The 15,643-nt window shown below is 49.8% G+C and overlaps 1 long non-coding RNA gene across 1 annotated transcript; it reads left to right on the forward strand.

The window, feature by feature from the left end:
- Positions 1–38: 38 nt before the first annotated feature.
- Positions 39–13,735, forward strand: LOC131489865 (uncharacterized). The gene is made up of 4 exons (XR_009250779.1): positions 39–2,145; positions 9,498–9,795; positions 10,048–10,221; positions 13,177–13,735. It is a non-coding gene; the product is annotated as an uncharacterized LOC131489865 (long non-coding RNA).
- The last annotated feature ends 1,908 nt before the right edge of the window (positions 13,736–15,643 follow it).

Raw genomic sequence — 15,643 nt, forward strand, 5'->3', positions numbered from 1 at the left:
TGCCACCTGGCCGGTGTCCGCGCGTGGGCGGTGGATTCCAAGCTCAGTGACGTTGCGTTACACGTTGAACTTGGCTTCCTGCAAGTCACGTAAAGTGACAAAAGAGAACAAGGGATAAGAAGTTTATGCGCCAACTGCAAAGCCGGTTGAGATGAAGCTTGGGTCTGGTTCGAAATGCGTCAGCGGTCCACGCACGCCGCTCACTCTTCGAGCGGAGCAAGCATCCCCTCCGTTCGGAGAGCCATGGGGCCGAGAGCCGTGGAGCCTCCCGGGGCAGCGCTCAAGCCCTCAGACGTCGGTTTTATTTGGGCGCGGGGGGTGGGGGGAGCGCCAGCGTCTGGAGAATCTGGAGGTTGGTTGCGGAACTCCTGCTTTTCACAGGAATTTAATCAGCCTTAGGTCTTTCCAGACCTCCTCCGGTTCTTGTGATTCTCGGCGCCTGGTTCTTCCAGGTTCCGTGGCCTTGTGGGTTCTCAGGCCTTGGTTCTGCCAGTCCGTGCTGGTTTGGGTGAGCTCTGCTCTCGGCTGCTTTCCTGATTGTATCACAACTTGGCATGAGTGACGCCATCTTGCACTCTGGAGAACTAAGTTAGAAATCAGCAACAGAAGGAAACCGGGGAAAGTCACAGTTGTGTGGACATTAAGCAGCGGTCCTCCGTAACTAACGGGGCAAGGAGAGAATGATGGGAAATAAGATGCTTGTGAATGAAAATAAAAACCTATACTAAAGCTTGTGTGCTCCCTGATAATGCAGCGCATAGAGGGAAATTTATGACAAAAACCCCATATTAAAAAAAAAGATATCTGGAATCTAGCCTTTGGCCATAAGAAATGAGAAAAGCAAACTAAAAAAGCAGAAACAAAAATATTGATTAGGGCAGGAATAAATAGAAAACAGAAAAGCAGTGGGGAAAAACTTACAAAACCAAAAGTTGGTTTTTTGAAAAGATTAACACACGACAAAACTTTAGCTGCATTGACCAGGTTAAAAAAAAAAAAAAGAGGAAAACTCTAATTACCGAAATCAGGAAAGTGAAAAGAGCACTACTGACTTCGTGAAATTAAAACGATAAGGGAAAAATATAAAAACTGTGTGCCAACAGACTAGATAATTTAAGTGAAATGGATAAAGTTCTGGAAAAACCAAAATACAGAAATTGAAGAAATAGAAAATGCGAGTAGACCTGTAACATATACAGAACTATTGCCACTTTTTTCTGAGTGTTATAAAAGGCCTCATGGACTCCAGAACTTTCAAAGAGGGTGTTCTACGTCAGTACTTTCTCACTCCTTGGTCCCCGCCTCTGATCCTGCTAGTGGTCTCTGGAAGCTTCTTTCAAAGCTCCTGAGTCCTCAGTCGTGGTCAGGTGTTGAAGGAAGCCACACTCCTCAGCAAGATAGAGCTATTGTGGTTTTTCCTCTGGTTATCCGAGAAGCAGATACACCTCACTAAAAAGTATCATTTTTCTAGAATTAATACAGTCTAGCCTTGGGGCGAAAGCGTACATTTTCTACTAACATGACTTTGATCCTGGTCCTTAGAAAATACCAACACGTTTTTCATATTGTTGCCATGAGGGGCTGCCGGCTCTACCCGACCCTACTGTGCAGGACAAGAGCCACACACGGCGTGGACTCCATCTTACGTACCTTGCAGTGGTGGCATTTTCATATTTTTCCGATTGCTGATGAAAGGAAGCGAGCCTGCCTCCTCACTGTCCTCGGGCCACTCCAGCTGTCACGGAAATGTGCTTTTTCGGGGTCTGGCAATTGCAAGTTCTCCAGCCCCCGCCCTCCCCAGATGTACCCGGTCCTAGAAGCCTCAGGAGGTCAACCTGCGGTGTTCCAGGTGCTATCTCAAGGAGATCCCCGGGACTCGCTTCGTGGGCCCCCCAGCCTCCTGCGTAGGTCTGACGGGCCTGGTGCTCTCTTGGGGCTTCTACAGAAACACATCACACGGTGCCCAGGATTGTTTTCACTGGTGTGCCGGCCGCTGTGTATCCAAAAAGCACGGAGCTAGAACAGCCTTTCTCCCGTAGGCACACGGGGCGAGGGGCTGGTCGCCTGATCGCAGTCAGCCTGATCTGGGGCAGGTGGAGGCCGAGGTCCGGCTCAGTCCGCTTCTGGTTTCAGAGTATCTCCGAGGTGAGACGTGCCGCGCGCTCTCGTAGGCCCTTCTTGTTCGTGAAGGGTCGTGTAGTCGCAGTTACCACAACTGCAGGAGATCTCCCGCGTCCTTGCAAGCCTGGCCACACGGCCAGGACGCGCATGCTTCCCTAGCACCAAGCAGATGCCCTGTATTTGGGGCTCCTTTGTTTCTGGTCGATCACATCAGCACCCCCGCCCCGACCCTTTGAGTATCTTCCCTTCTGTGTCTCCACCTTCTCAGACGTGGGCCAGACTCGCCAACTGCCTCACGGACGGAAGGGGCCGCGATGACAGTGTGCTGAAGAGCGGCTCTCCCCTCTTCGGGATTTCCTCCCTTTCGGCCCTCTTAGTTTCTAGAACTTTCCGGTGTCTTTTAAGACACCGTGTTCGCAAAATTGCCCATTTCCCCCATATTCTTTTTTTTTTTTTATTTATTTTTGGGACAGAGAGAGACAGAGCATGAACGGGGGAGGGGCAGAGAGAGAGGGAGACACAGAATCGGAAACAGGCTCCAGGCTCCGAGCCATCGGCCCAGAGCCTGACGCGGGGCTCGAACTCACGGACCGCGAGATCGTGACCTGGCTGAAGTCGGACGCTTAACCGACTGCGCCACCCAGGCGCCCCCCCATATTCTTGCAACAGGAGCGATGGCTGGTTTCTGCCTACCTCACCCCCACTGGAAGGCCACGAATGGGTTTCTAACAGGAAGCGGGGAAACGGGACGAGGCACGAGGACCGTCACGGTGGGGGCTCTGGGGGGACCCCTTAATGGAACGCTTTGTGACAAAAATGGGAACAGGACTAGGATGTTTAAAAGTTGCTGACGTCACCGGTCAAAATTCTGACTTGGGTTTTGGAGGGGACCCGAGGCCAGGAGTTTTGCTCACCAGGTTGTTCCGACACGCGGCAAGGTTTGAGAACCACCTTTGCGGCCCGGGGGTCGTTACTCTGTGTTTTTGAGCGAACGTGCGAGCTTCTGTGATCCATGCTTAGGGCTTCGGCACTGCCGTCTGCCGAGGGCAGAGTGAGCCTGGAGGTAGAGACCCCACGCCTGGGCCATCTCGACGGATGGCAGCGGTCGCAGGGAGACTCGCTGAGTCACGACCACCAGGTCTTGTCGCTCGCTGGGCACATTAGTGAGAAGGAGGAGACCAAACTGGCCCCTGGAAGAAGACACATTACCGGAAAGGGAGACCATGAGCTCCCTTGGCGTCTGTCAGGTCTGAGCTGCACGGACACGTGGTAGAGGCCGCCAGCGGGTGGGACAGCGGGGTTGGGGTGCAGATTCCTGGGGACACCCGGCAGGGAAGATGGCACTAAGGGCAGCGTTTCTCGCGCGGGAAAGGTGGCCACAGCGATGTAGGCAGAGAAGGGAGCGACCAGAAGGGAGCAGCCAGTGGGGTCCGGGGCTGTGGCGAGTTCCAGTGAGATCCGGGCTGATGTCGCCCGCAGGGAGGGAGCTGGCCGGCTGCTGCGGTCTTTCTGTCTCACAGACAGGAGTGGGGGCCAGGGAGCGCAGGCGGGCATCAGAGATACTTCTTACCCAGTGCTAACATCTAATAGCCTTTACTTGGATCCCTTCCTTCGTTCTTTTCCCCCCCATTACAAATTAGTGAAGTGAGTGGATTCCAAAATCTATGTGTAATCCTAAAATGAGCCCCTCGGCCAACCTAAATCTACAGCATTGTGAATATCGTTACGGCTACCTGTGCTCCCGTCAATCCCATCCCACCCCGATTCCCTCGATGTGCTGTTTGTCACGCTTCCTTTATGTGGGGTTTTACCGCGTGTGTGCGTGTGGATGCGGGTATGCTTGCTCTCGCGGTTTGCAAACATGCATCATACATGTAGGTTGTTGCTTCCTTTGTCTGTGAATGGCTTTCTCATTCATCATGACGTATCCAGAATTCATCCACATTGCTTTATGTGGTTATAATTTGTTCACTGTGACTTCTCTATGACAGCTCACTGTGGGGGTGTGCCAGGATGTATTTAGCATTCTCTTGGACACTGGGGTTGTTTTGGATTCTTAGGAAAAGTGCTGCATGTTTCCTGGTGCCTCTGAGCTGGTGTCCGAGGGTGGAGCTGCTGGATCCCAGCATAGGTGATGCAGATAGGGGGCAACCCCAACCCCTTCCCTGCAGCGGCTGCCTCAGCGTGCACGCCCACCACGCCCTCGGCAGCTCTGTGCCACGCTTCCTACTCTCTGCCAATGTAGGTGATGGTCTGTGTGACAACCAAAATGGTAACACGATCCCGTGCAGTAATGTGCGGGTTAGCTTGCATTCTTCCAGTAGCCACTCGGGCTAAGTCATTTTTCCTACTGTTTACTTGCCTTTCGTCTGCAATGCCTATCCGTGCTTCTCGATCACTTGTCTATGGGGTTGTTTGTTTTCTTATGGATTTGTATAGTTCCGTATGGCTTCCGAACACCTTTGTTGTTTACATGTTACCCACATCATCGACCAATGTTTGGCTTGTCTTTTAAAAAATTTTTTTAAAATGTTTCTTTTTGAGAGAGAGAGACAGCGTGAGCAGGGGAGGAGCAGAGAGATAGAGAGAGAGAGAGAGGGACACAGAATCCGAAGCAGCTCCAGGCTCTGAGCTGTCAGCACAGAGCCGGACGCGGAGCTCGAGCTCACGAGCTGTGAGATCATGACCTGAGCCGAAGTCAGACGCTTAACTGACTGAGCCACCCAGGCGCCCCTGGCTTGTCTTTTTTATTTCCTTTATGAAATCTTTTGATCAACAGAATTTCTTTAAATTAAAAAAAAATTTATGTTTTATTTTATTTTTGAGACAGGGAGAGACAGAACATGAACGGGAGCGTCAGAGAGAGGGAGACACAAAATATGAAACAGGCTCCAGGCTCTGAGGTGTCAGCACAGAGCCTGACGCGGGGCTGGAACTCACGGACTGTGAGATCATGACCTGAGCCGAAATCGGCCGCTTAACCGACTGAGCCACCCAGGCGCCCCTGGCTTGTCTTTTTTATTTCCTTTATGAAATCTTTTGATCAACAGAATTTCTTAACTTTAGAAATGTATTGCCCAGCTTGAGATCATAAAGATAGCTTCCTTTTTAACTTCTAAAAATCTGTAAATCTTTGCTTTTCACAGTTAGGTCCTTAAATTAGAAGTGGATGTTCTGTATGTAGTGTAAGGTGGGTGATGAGACTTCTTTCCCATGAGGTGACCAGTCGTTCCAGCCCCATGTACGGGAGAACTTACCCCGCGCTCCTGATCTGTGATGCGTCTCTGGCATACAGCAGGCCCCCATTAAGTGCGCCAGCCTGCTTTGGACATTCTGTCCTGTTTCTGTGATGCATCTGAGGTTTGGCAGTTCCCCATAAACGCACGAGCCTGTTTTAGGGGATCTGTTCTGGTTTATGGTTGCACTGTGCCAATTGCTGCCGCTTCGCGGTAAGTCATGGTATCTGGGAAGTTTCTTCACAAGCTTTGTGGATATTCTGGGCCTTCGTTGTTTTGTAAATTTTAGAATTAGCGTGTCGGGTTTATTGGCAAAACCTGGTAGCGTTTTGATCAGAACTGCATGGAATCTATAAGTCAATTTGGGGTGAAGTGACATCTTTGTGACTTGAGTCGTCCCGTCCACAAACACAGTTAGTCAATCACTCCATTTATCTAGCCTGTCTTTAATGTCTTTCAGTGAGATTTTTAGAATTTTCCCCATATACGACTCGCACATTAAAAACGTTTACTTATTTTGAGAGACAGCCTGAGTGCAAGTGGGGGAGGGGCAGAGCGAGAGAGGGAGAGAGAGAGAGAGAGACAGAGACAGAGACAGAGACAGAGAATCCCAAGCAGGCTCCATGCTGTCAGTGCAGAGCCTGACTTGGGGACTTTTCTCCATCTTTTTATTGTTGACTTAAATTAACCTCATTAGGGTTAAATACAATACTCTGAATGATACTACTTTTTTGAAATTTAAGGCAATTGGCGCAATTGCAATATAGGGTTAATATGTGCTTTCAAAGAGTGTGTATCCTTTCCTTATTTGATGCAGGGTTCCGTATTTACCCAATAAATCGGGCTTGTTGAATGTGTCCGTCAAATCTCCTAGGCTTACATATTTTTCTGATCGACTAAGCAGTGGTTGAGAAAGATAAGTTGAAATCTCTTGGATGGTTGTGAATTTGCCAGTTTCTCCCTGGAGTTTTGTTACCTGCATGTGTGTGTGGTGTGTGTGTTTGTGTTCATTTGTGTGTGTGTGTGTGTGTGTGTGTGTGTGTGCATAGAGAGAGTGGGGGGAGGCTGTTACTAGAGGAATTCACATTTAGAATTTTTATATCCTTGATGAAATGAACCTTTTTCATTGTGTGGAGCCCTCTGTACCCTGAATGATGCTTATCATTTTTTTTTATAAAAAACACTTTTTTTTAATGTTTATTTGTTTTTGAGAGAGCGAGCAGAGTGCGAGCTGGAGAGGGGCAGAGAGAGAGGGAGACACAGAATCCGAAGCAGTCTCCAGGCTCTGAGCTGTCAGCACAGAGCCCCACGCGGGGCTCGAACTCACAAACCGTGAGATCATGACCTGAGCCGAAGTCGGACGCTTAGCTGACTGAGCCCCCCAGGCGCCCCAAGGCTTATGTCTTAAAACATATTTTGTTTGAAGTACTACGATGGTCGTAACTTTCTTTTAAAAAATGCTTGCCTGGCATATTCTGTTTACTGTTAGCGTTTGTATACCTTAAGTTTACATATTTATCTTATAAACGCAGTCTGGCTTAGACTTTTACGACTTAGTCTCATAATCTCTATCTTTTAGCTTCTCAGTCCAGCATGCTTATATTTAACCTCATGTTCCTATGGGTATATTTTCTCCTCTATCATCTCTTTTCCCCTCTGGTGATATATTGAAATCTGCTTTCCTATCTTTATTTTATTTTTTCTTACTCCACTTTTATTCTTTTGATTATCACCATTGAAATTTTACTTGGTGTTCCTAACTTCGTAAGTGTGGAGCTAAGATTCCAACCAGTTTCTGTGCAAACAATACACGGCCTTAAAATACGGCTCCTCTCTAGATTTACATACTACAATTGTCCGGTATTTTGGTTCTGTGTTCTTATGTCCCCGCATTAGGTACTGTTATGATTTTATAGACCGTGTTTGTTTTGGTTTAACATATATTTACCAGTTTATTCGCTCACCATGTTTTCTTATGTTTCATGTCTCAGTCTTTTCAAGTAAGAAACCATTAGTTAGGAAAGAGAAACATTCCAGTGGAAGGGAACTGGTTCTGTTAAAACAACGGATATCTAACATATATCTAAACTATCTGTGTGATGTGTCACGACCTGTGATGCGACGCTTACACAAACTCTGCTGCACGTGAGCCAATCATAACCTGCTCACGGGACTGGCACCCCCTTCTTGGACCGCACCCTCGCAGTCCCAACCCACGCTCACACACCCCGTGGCATCTTCCAGGGGGCCTTTTATATGAACCTTTCCGGGAGCACTTCCTAGCACTTCGGAGCAACGAGGTAATCACGGCGTCAGAAATAGGCCGTGACCCTTCCCGCTTCTTTTCTTTACTGTCGTGCTTCCCGGGGACGGAGATGCGGTCAAGTCTGGGGCTGGCTCCGCCGGGGTATCTGTGGGATTACGATTCTCGCGACAGCCCGCAGAGTTAGAAGACTCTCTCAGATTCTCACTGGGTGTATTGATTACAGCAGGCAGACGTGACATTGAAGTCTTGTACTGTTTGAGTCTTCCCCTCTGGCTTAGGTTTAGCTTTTTTAATTACTATTTCGAGTCAGGTGTTGAGAAAACATATTTTAGAGTGAATCTGATGCTCTGAGTCACAGGTTTTCATTTAAAGGCCCACTTTAGGGGCGCCTGGGTGGCGCCGTCGGTTAAGCGTCCGACTTCAGCCAGGTCACGATCTCGCGGTCCGTGAGTTCGAGCCCCGCGTCAGGCTCTGGGCTGACGGCTCGGAGCCTGGAGCCTGTTTCCGATTCTGTGTCTCCCTCTCTCTCTGCCCCTCCCCTGTTCATGCTCTGTCTCTCTCTGTCCCAAAAATAAATAAAAAACGTTGAAAAAAAAAATTAAAAAAAATAAAAATAAAAAAAAATAAAGGCCCACTTTATCGGGTTTAGAACGAGACAGTAAGCCTTTCTCCCAGCTGGAGAGTTTGCAGGCAGCTTGTGGCTCGTGTGGGAAAAGTACATATTTTGGGGAAAGTAAGCATTAAACTCGTTTGACTTTACATCAGGAGATGCGTGTAAAAAAGGCTTTTAAAAGAAGACTCTAGGCTTTATAGACTGAATGTGGTTAGTCTGCGCAGCTTATGAGAGGGCTTTTCTGTTTATTAAAACAATTCCTATGGGATATTACTGCTAATTTATTTGATGATTGGTTTAAAAAGACTTTATCATTTAGAGATGTGTGCTGAAATATTTACAGATGAAAGAATACAGTTCCTGGGATCGACTTCCGCAGACTCTGGCAGAAGGAGTGGTAGCTGTGCCCGGAGCGAGAGCAGTAAAGAACATCATTTTGCACACGTTCTGAAAACTTTCATAATAAAAAATGTTAAATGTCATGTTAGAGGAAATAATCTTCCTGTACGAATTCCACATGTAATTTATGTACAAATTACCTTCTAATTTGCTTCTCCTCTCACGACTGCCAAGTTTCCATTACAGCCACTGGAAAGAGTTTCTAAAAAACAGGTCCCAAGATGAGCATCTTAGGGTAATTCAAAACAGAGAATGGGGTGGAGTCATTGCCTGTCAATTCATTCTCTGTTTTGAATCCGGCACAAGGTAGGTACGAGGGTACACTGCAGGGTTGACAGAGTCCTTAGTAGAAAGAAATCTCTCTCCAGTGACTCTTTACGATGTTGTTTTGTGTTACGTTTTATCACGAGGACCATGAACACCCCCGATTTCAAGTTCTAACCCCCTGACCTGCGTGTCTGTCCTTACGCGAACACCAGCTGGCCTTGACTGCTGCAGCTTTACAGCGAGTTTGAAATCCGATAGTGTAAATTCTCTAACTTTGTTCTCTTTCACAATCGTCTTGGCTATTCTAATAGGATCACTTTGTCAATTTCTACAAAAAACATGCCAGGATTTTGGTAGTGATTGTATCAAATCTATAGCAGTTTGCAGGGAACTGAAATATAAATAATGCTGAATCTTTCCGTCTGTGAACACGGAATGTCTCTTGATTTATTTAAATCTTCCGCAATTTCTCTCGGCGACGCTTTGTGGTCTGGAGTGAACAAATCCTGCACTTCTTTCGTTACATTTCATGCTAAGTATTTTATTACTTTTGATGCTATTATAAATGGAATTGTTTTCTTAATTTAATTTTCAGGTTGTTGATACTGTGTGAAAATCGGATTGGCTGTTTTGCAGAATGATCTCGTATCCTGCGGTCTTGTGAAGATAATCTCATTTATTAGTTCTGGTTGTTGTTTTTTGTTTTGTTTTTTTGTGGAAGTCTTAGAATTTTCTCTACATAGACTCAGGTCATCTGTAAATAGTTTTATTTCTTCTTTTCAATATTTGTGGTTTAATTTCTCCTGCTTTCTCTCATTCCCTCCCTTTCCTCCTTTCTCTGAAGGGATGTGGCCATTGCTCTGACTGAAGCCCCCACACAATGCTGAGGAGAGGTGAGGTGGTGGGAGCAGACCCCCTGGCCTTGCTCACAGTTTTAGGGGGGGAAGGCACTCAAGTCTTCAAAAACTATCAAAAACTATCGTGATGGGAGCTTGTAGGCTATTTGTTTTTACGTGTCCTTTACCAGGTTGAGGACATTCCTCTCTTTTCCTGGCTTATTGAGAGTTGCTCCTTAAAAAACTATGAATAGATATGCGATTTTGTCAATCATATTTTTCCGCATCTACTGATTGATCGATTTTCAGATACTCACCCAGTCTGCACTCCCGGGATCAATTCCGACTGGTCATGGCTTACAATCCTTTTTATATGCTTTTGGATTCGGTTTGCTGATATTTTGTGAAGGGTTTTGTGTCAGTGTTCATCAGAGATGCTATGTGAAGCTTTCCTGTGATGTTCTGTCTGGCTTCGGCCTCGGGGTGATTCACATGGGCCATTTCCGAGGCCCCGGTTTCCCCACAGGAACTTCGATACTCAGCAAAGACACAAGACGGTGGGTTTCATTTGGCTCATTCGTGTCTTCGTAGCCGCTTGTCCATTCGTCTTCATCGTCACAAGGCTGTCCGTGACGTTCCCATACCACCCTGTCCGTGTCTGTGGTTGGGAGAGACCCCACCTCTCCGATCGTCGGCTTTGCAGTCGGATCTCCTCTCTTTTCTCTTGGTCGCAGCTCAGGGTCTCTGGGTCTTAGCACTGCTGACGTCGTGGGGGCGGCCCCACACGTTACAGCCTCGCTGACACATGAGTGGACCTGCAGGGGTGAGGTGTGTTTAGGACCAACCCCTGTGGAGGGGAGGGGGGGACGTGAGACCTGTCCCGGGCTGTCAGGGCTGTCCCCAAATGCTGCTAGCGTTTTCCTACCTGCCCCGCTTAGACTGCAGGTGTGGGTCCCTGGGGCCGTGGGTCCCTGTGGGTGTGGGTCCCCTGTGGCTGAGGCACTGGGGCCGGAGGGGCTCACGCGGCTCGGGCTGGAGCAGGGCGGCTAAGCCCTCCCGGGGGCAGATGGGGGGCCGGTGCTTCTGTCTCTCCAACGAGGGCCCTTTCTCTCTGAAGCTTACACACAAGGAAAACTAGCAGGGCCCTGAAGACACAAGCTGTGACAGTGGCAGATTCTCTCCAGATCTCAGGGCCGTATTTCCAATGTGTTTTTGTGGGATCACGCGCCCCCCCCCCCTTGCTGGACAAAGAGAGACTGGTGGTGTCCTCCCTCCCCGAAAATGTGCTGTGCGCACGCGGCTCTGTTTTCCCCTGTACCCACACCTGTAGCTGTGTGAGGCCGGGGCTGCATCTCAGCTGGAAAATTAACACTTGAATCCTAAATAATAATAATTATTGTTGCTGGTTATTTTGAATCCTCTGACAAGGACCTTTACAAAATAATTGCACTGATCAATCCCCTATGAGTTACAGGGGAAGGTTCTGGAGTTGGTGTGTGATGAGAACATTAGTGGGGATTCTGTAATGGTATTCTGTTTAGCGAGTGTAATTGTGAGGAATATGTCATGTTAAAGCACCTGACGTAGCGTCTTGCACTAACTAACACATGGTTTCCATCAAGCGGCAAACGTTTCTTAGCCTCCCCTTAGAATAAAAATCATAATTTAACCACACCCACAAAGTCCGCCGCGAAGCCAGAGCAAAGGCGTGTGCTGCACATTTCCCATCTGTGCTTTTGCCGCTTGAAAGCATGTTGTAGGGAGAGCGAGAGCCGTAAAAAGAAACAACTTTTCAGAATGTCAGCTAGAAGACTCTGGGGAAATTGTGTCTAATAGGAGCCGTGGATGTGGTTTACAAACACACAAATAAAAAACCCATTTCTACGTTTAAGACTTCCGGCCCCTGGAATATAGGGGAATATACAGACCCGATATCCACAAGACAGAGCACAGACAAAGACACCCTCGCCATGCTGTAGACAGTTTAACGTCCCAGAAGGTGAGGATAGTTTTCTCTTTCTGCTCTACTGGATACTTCCACGGGACTTCTTTTGTAAAAACTGAGATGTAACTTGTGCTGTGTGATTCGTCCTTTCAGAGCGGACGGTTCAGTGGGTTTTAGTACAGTCACAAAGTCACGCAACCGTCACCGCCAGCGCGGGCGCTTTTTCATCCCCCTCCCCCTCCCCAGAGGAACCCCCAGGCCCTCACCGGGGCAGGGCTCACACCCCAGTGTGATGAGAGGCGACCACCACCAGATGGAGACATTCCTCCAGCAGATTCTTCCGGGCCCCGTGCCGCGTGGGGCTGTCCCGGGAGCACCGAGGTTGGTGGGCTTCTGCGGGCTTCTCCGAGGGCAGACACTTTCTCCAAGACAGTTTCCCAAAGTTGCTACGCTGGATCCTTCGGTTGTCCAAGAGGCTCTTTAGGTAGCATTTGGACAAACGTTCTTAATTTTTACTTACTATGTAGTTACTATGTGTTTGAATGTGTAATAGAAAAAAAGCCACATTAAGCCGGTGGTAGTATTTATTTTACTTAGGCTAAGGCTAAGTTAAAAAAAATAATTGGGGCTCCCGGGTGGCTCAGTCGTTTGAACGTTTGGCTCTTGATTTCGGCTCAGGTCATGATCCCGGGGTCATGAGATTGAGCCCTAGGTCAGGCTCTGTGCCGATCATGGAGCCTGCTTGGGATTCTCTCTGTCCCTCTCTGCCCCTTCCCAGGTGGCACACGTGCTCGCTCGCTCTCAAAATAATTTAAAAGATGATTAACGTCTATTAAATAGCTGATAGCACAAGTGACATGTGGACATGGCCACCGTCACGTGGGGTGCTCAAGCATCTGAGGTTTGGGGATGGTGCCGGGAGAAGGATTGCGGGAGGCCTCGGTAAAAATCCCTTAAACGCAGGGAGAAGGGGGATTCCGTTTTCAGAAACGTGTAGAAATCATCCTCCCTCCTGCTGGTCAGCAGGGAATGATTCCAACTCCTTTGCTCTTCTCCCAGCCTCTGAAGCGAGAGGGCTTTGATTTATTTCGTGCTCTTGGAGAGCTGTGCAGGGGAGAGCGGCCCCTCAGTAATTTGGAACTTCCTCATGCTGCTAATGCAATCAGGAAGCTGGCCCTTTATAGAATTAGAGGCTCCCGGCGCGTGCTTGGAGTTCCTAACCCTGTCACTCCGCGCACAGTAGGAACGTGGGGGGTGTGGGGAGGCTCTTTGGGGGCAGAGAGCAGCCCGCGGGCTTAGCCAACGACTCTGAAACCTGGAAATCGGGTGTTTGGACATAAACCGCCGTAGGTGAGTCGCTCAGTGTTCTGCAGACTCTTTCTGTGGCGCGCCCTCGCCTCCGCTACCTGCCCGAAGAGTCCTCAGCTCTCAGCGCCTGATCTCATTTTAGTGACAATCCTGTGAGCTGAGAGGTTTTATTACCCATTTTCTAGATTAGGAAGCTGACCTCCAGAGCGGCCGTAACTAAACTGGTTCCTGGAGTGAAGGCATCTGGATTCTGGTCTGTGACGCCACGATTGTCTGGACGGGTTCCACCGTCTCAGGACTGTCTGCACCCAGTGACACAGCGTACCTGCTTGCACGATGCATACGCTCAACCTCCTGTCATGGTGACCGTCAGCTTTTTGGTGGGAAACCCGAGACATGGTAGACTTCTCCATGTCACAAAGAGTTGGATTCAGGGGAGGGGAATCACATACTGAGTCATTGCCTTTGTCAGGAGGACAAATTGTGGTGGGATAGAGTCACAGTGCGTAAGGGGGACCTTATTTCCTGCTTGACATGCTTGGGGGGAGGGGGCACCTGGGTGGCTCAGTTGGTTGAGCGTCAGACTCTTGATTTCTGCTCAGGTCATGATCCCAGGGTTGTGAGTTCAGGCCCCACCTCGGGCTCTGTTCTGGCAGCATGGAGCCTACTTGGTTGGGATTGTGTCTCCCTCTCTCTCTGCTCCTCCCCCACTCATGCTCCGTCTCTCTCTCTCTCTCCCTCTCTCTCTCTCAAAATAAATAAAAAGAAGAGAAATATTTGTTGAGGACATAAATAAATGAATAAATCAGATAACAGACATAGTATCTGGTCTTAAAGAATGAACAAGGTGATACGATGGGGCATTACCGAACCAGAGTTTCACACACAAGCTGGCGTGGCCCTGCCGTCGTCCATGGTTCTCTCTGGCTGCCGAGGACCCCGCAGGTACGGGAGACCCGCCCCGTAGGTTTCCCTGTCCGTGCTCTTTCCTGCCACCACACGGGGGCACAATTGGACCTTTGAAAATTATGTGTGCAAGATGAAATGTGTTTTCCTGTATTTATAGCATCCACCAAATGAAAAAGGCAAAACCCAGTTTACTACACAGGGAAAGAGAGGAATCAGGCTTTAACGAGAGGGGTGTGCTGTCACTGTGCCCAGGGACGGGGAAGGGGCTGAGGAAGGGCTGGGATCCACCGGGGGGGGGGGGGGGGGCTGGTCCAGGGTGCCGGGAGCAGCTGATGGCCTGAGCCCCAGTGAAGGGGAGGAGCGGGGCCGTCTGCACGGACCTCGGGTGGGCCGGCTCCCCGATGCCGTCCTGGTCTGCAGCCACCACCCAGTGTGGTTATTGGCGGTGCCTCTGGCACCCCAGAGTGCCTGGTTGAGAGAGCACCCGTGAGCATCCTCGTTGTAAGGGGACGCGGGGGCAGGAGGCCTGCGGGCGAGAACCCTGGGGGCCTAACTGGTACCCGTCATGTGGACCAGGAGAGGACAAACCATCAAAACCAAAGGCAGGGGGTGTCTGGGGGAAGGCAGAGCTGGGGAGCGCGGGGACAGAAGAAGGAGACGCCTCAAAGGATCGCAGACGACACGCGATAGGAGGCTCCCTGTGCTGGGGAGCCTGGAGGTATGAGCCATTCTTCCCGATGTGGACCCTGGATCTCAGAGCCGGGCGGCGTCAGAGAGACTCCAGAACTCGGCCTGCGGCTCACAAGGAAGGACTCCTGTGGGAAGTGCCCACGGCAGACTGTCCCCAGGCTGGGGCCTCACTGAGGAAAAGTGAGACCAGAATGCAGGCCTGGGCCCGGGGAGGTGGCGAGGACACGCAAAACTTCCCTCCCGCCCGCCCCTTCTTCCCCCTTCCTCCCTCCCTCCCTTCCTTCCTCAGTTAACATATCTCAACTAATGACTGAGTTACATTTCACAAACTTGTGTAAAAGTGGCTTAGAGAAATGGGAAACCCCATATTAAGATACAGCGAAGGCTGAGTCTATTCCCCGAGGAATCAGAAGCAGGGTCTCCAGAAGAGACTTGAATGCTCGCTTCCTGCCAGCTTTACTCACAAAGGTGGACACAGTCCCGTGTCCGGTGATGGATGAGCGCACAGCAAAACGTGGTCCACCGTGCAGCGGAGTGTCATTCAGCCTCAAAACGGAAGGGTGTTCTTTCACCTGCCGCAACAGGCACGAAGCTGGAGCACCGTGCTGTGTGAAACGAGGCAGCAGCAGAAGGGTGAACGCCGTGTGGTCCCACGTGTAGGAGGTCCCGGGAGCCATCAGATCATGGAGACCGAAAGCAGGGGCTGGGGGAGCAGAGGGGAGGCCGTGTTCAGTGGGGATGGAGTTTCCGTCCTGCAGGTGAACGGAGACGGGTGGTGTGGACAGTCGTGCAGCCTCGTGAAGGAACTCGACGCTTTTGCCACCGACGATGGTCGTGGGGCTAGATTATACGTTTTGTGTATTTTACTACGAGTTAACAAGGCGGGAAGGAGTTACGGCTGCAGGAAGACTCCCCCTGCCTGGACGCTTCACTTGGGAATTCTGGGTGTCTCACCTCGGCTGCCTTTGGAGTGAGGGGAGCCCAGGGCACAGGACTCACGGGATCGCGCAGGACTCTCCCGAGGCCCCAGCTCCTCCGGAAGAACCCTGATGC

This window comes from Neofelis nebulosa, chromosome 11 (assembly GCF_028018385.1).
Source record: "Neofelis nebulosa isolate mNeoNeb1 chromosome 11, mNeoNeb1.pri, whole genome shotgun sequence".
Classification (NCBI taxonomy): domain Eukaryota; kingdom Metazoa; phylum Chordata; class Mammalia; order Carnivora; family Felidae; genus Neofelis; species Neofelis nebulosa.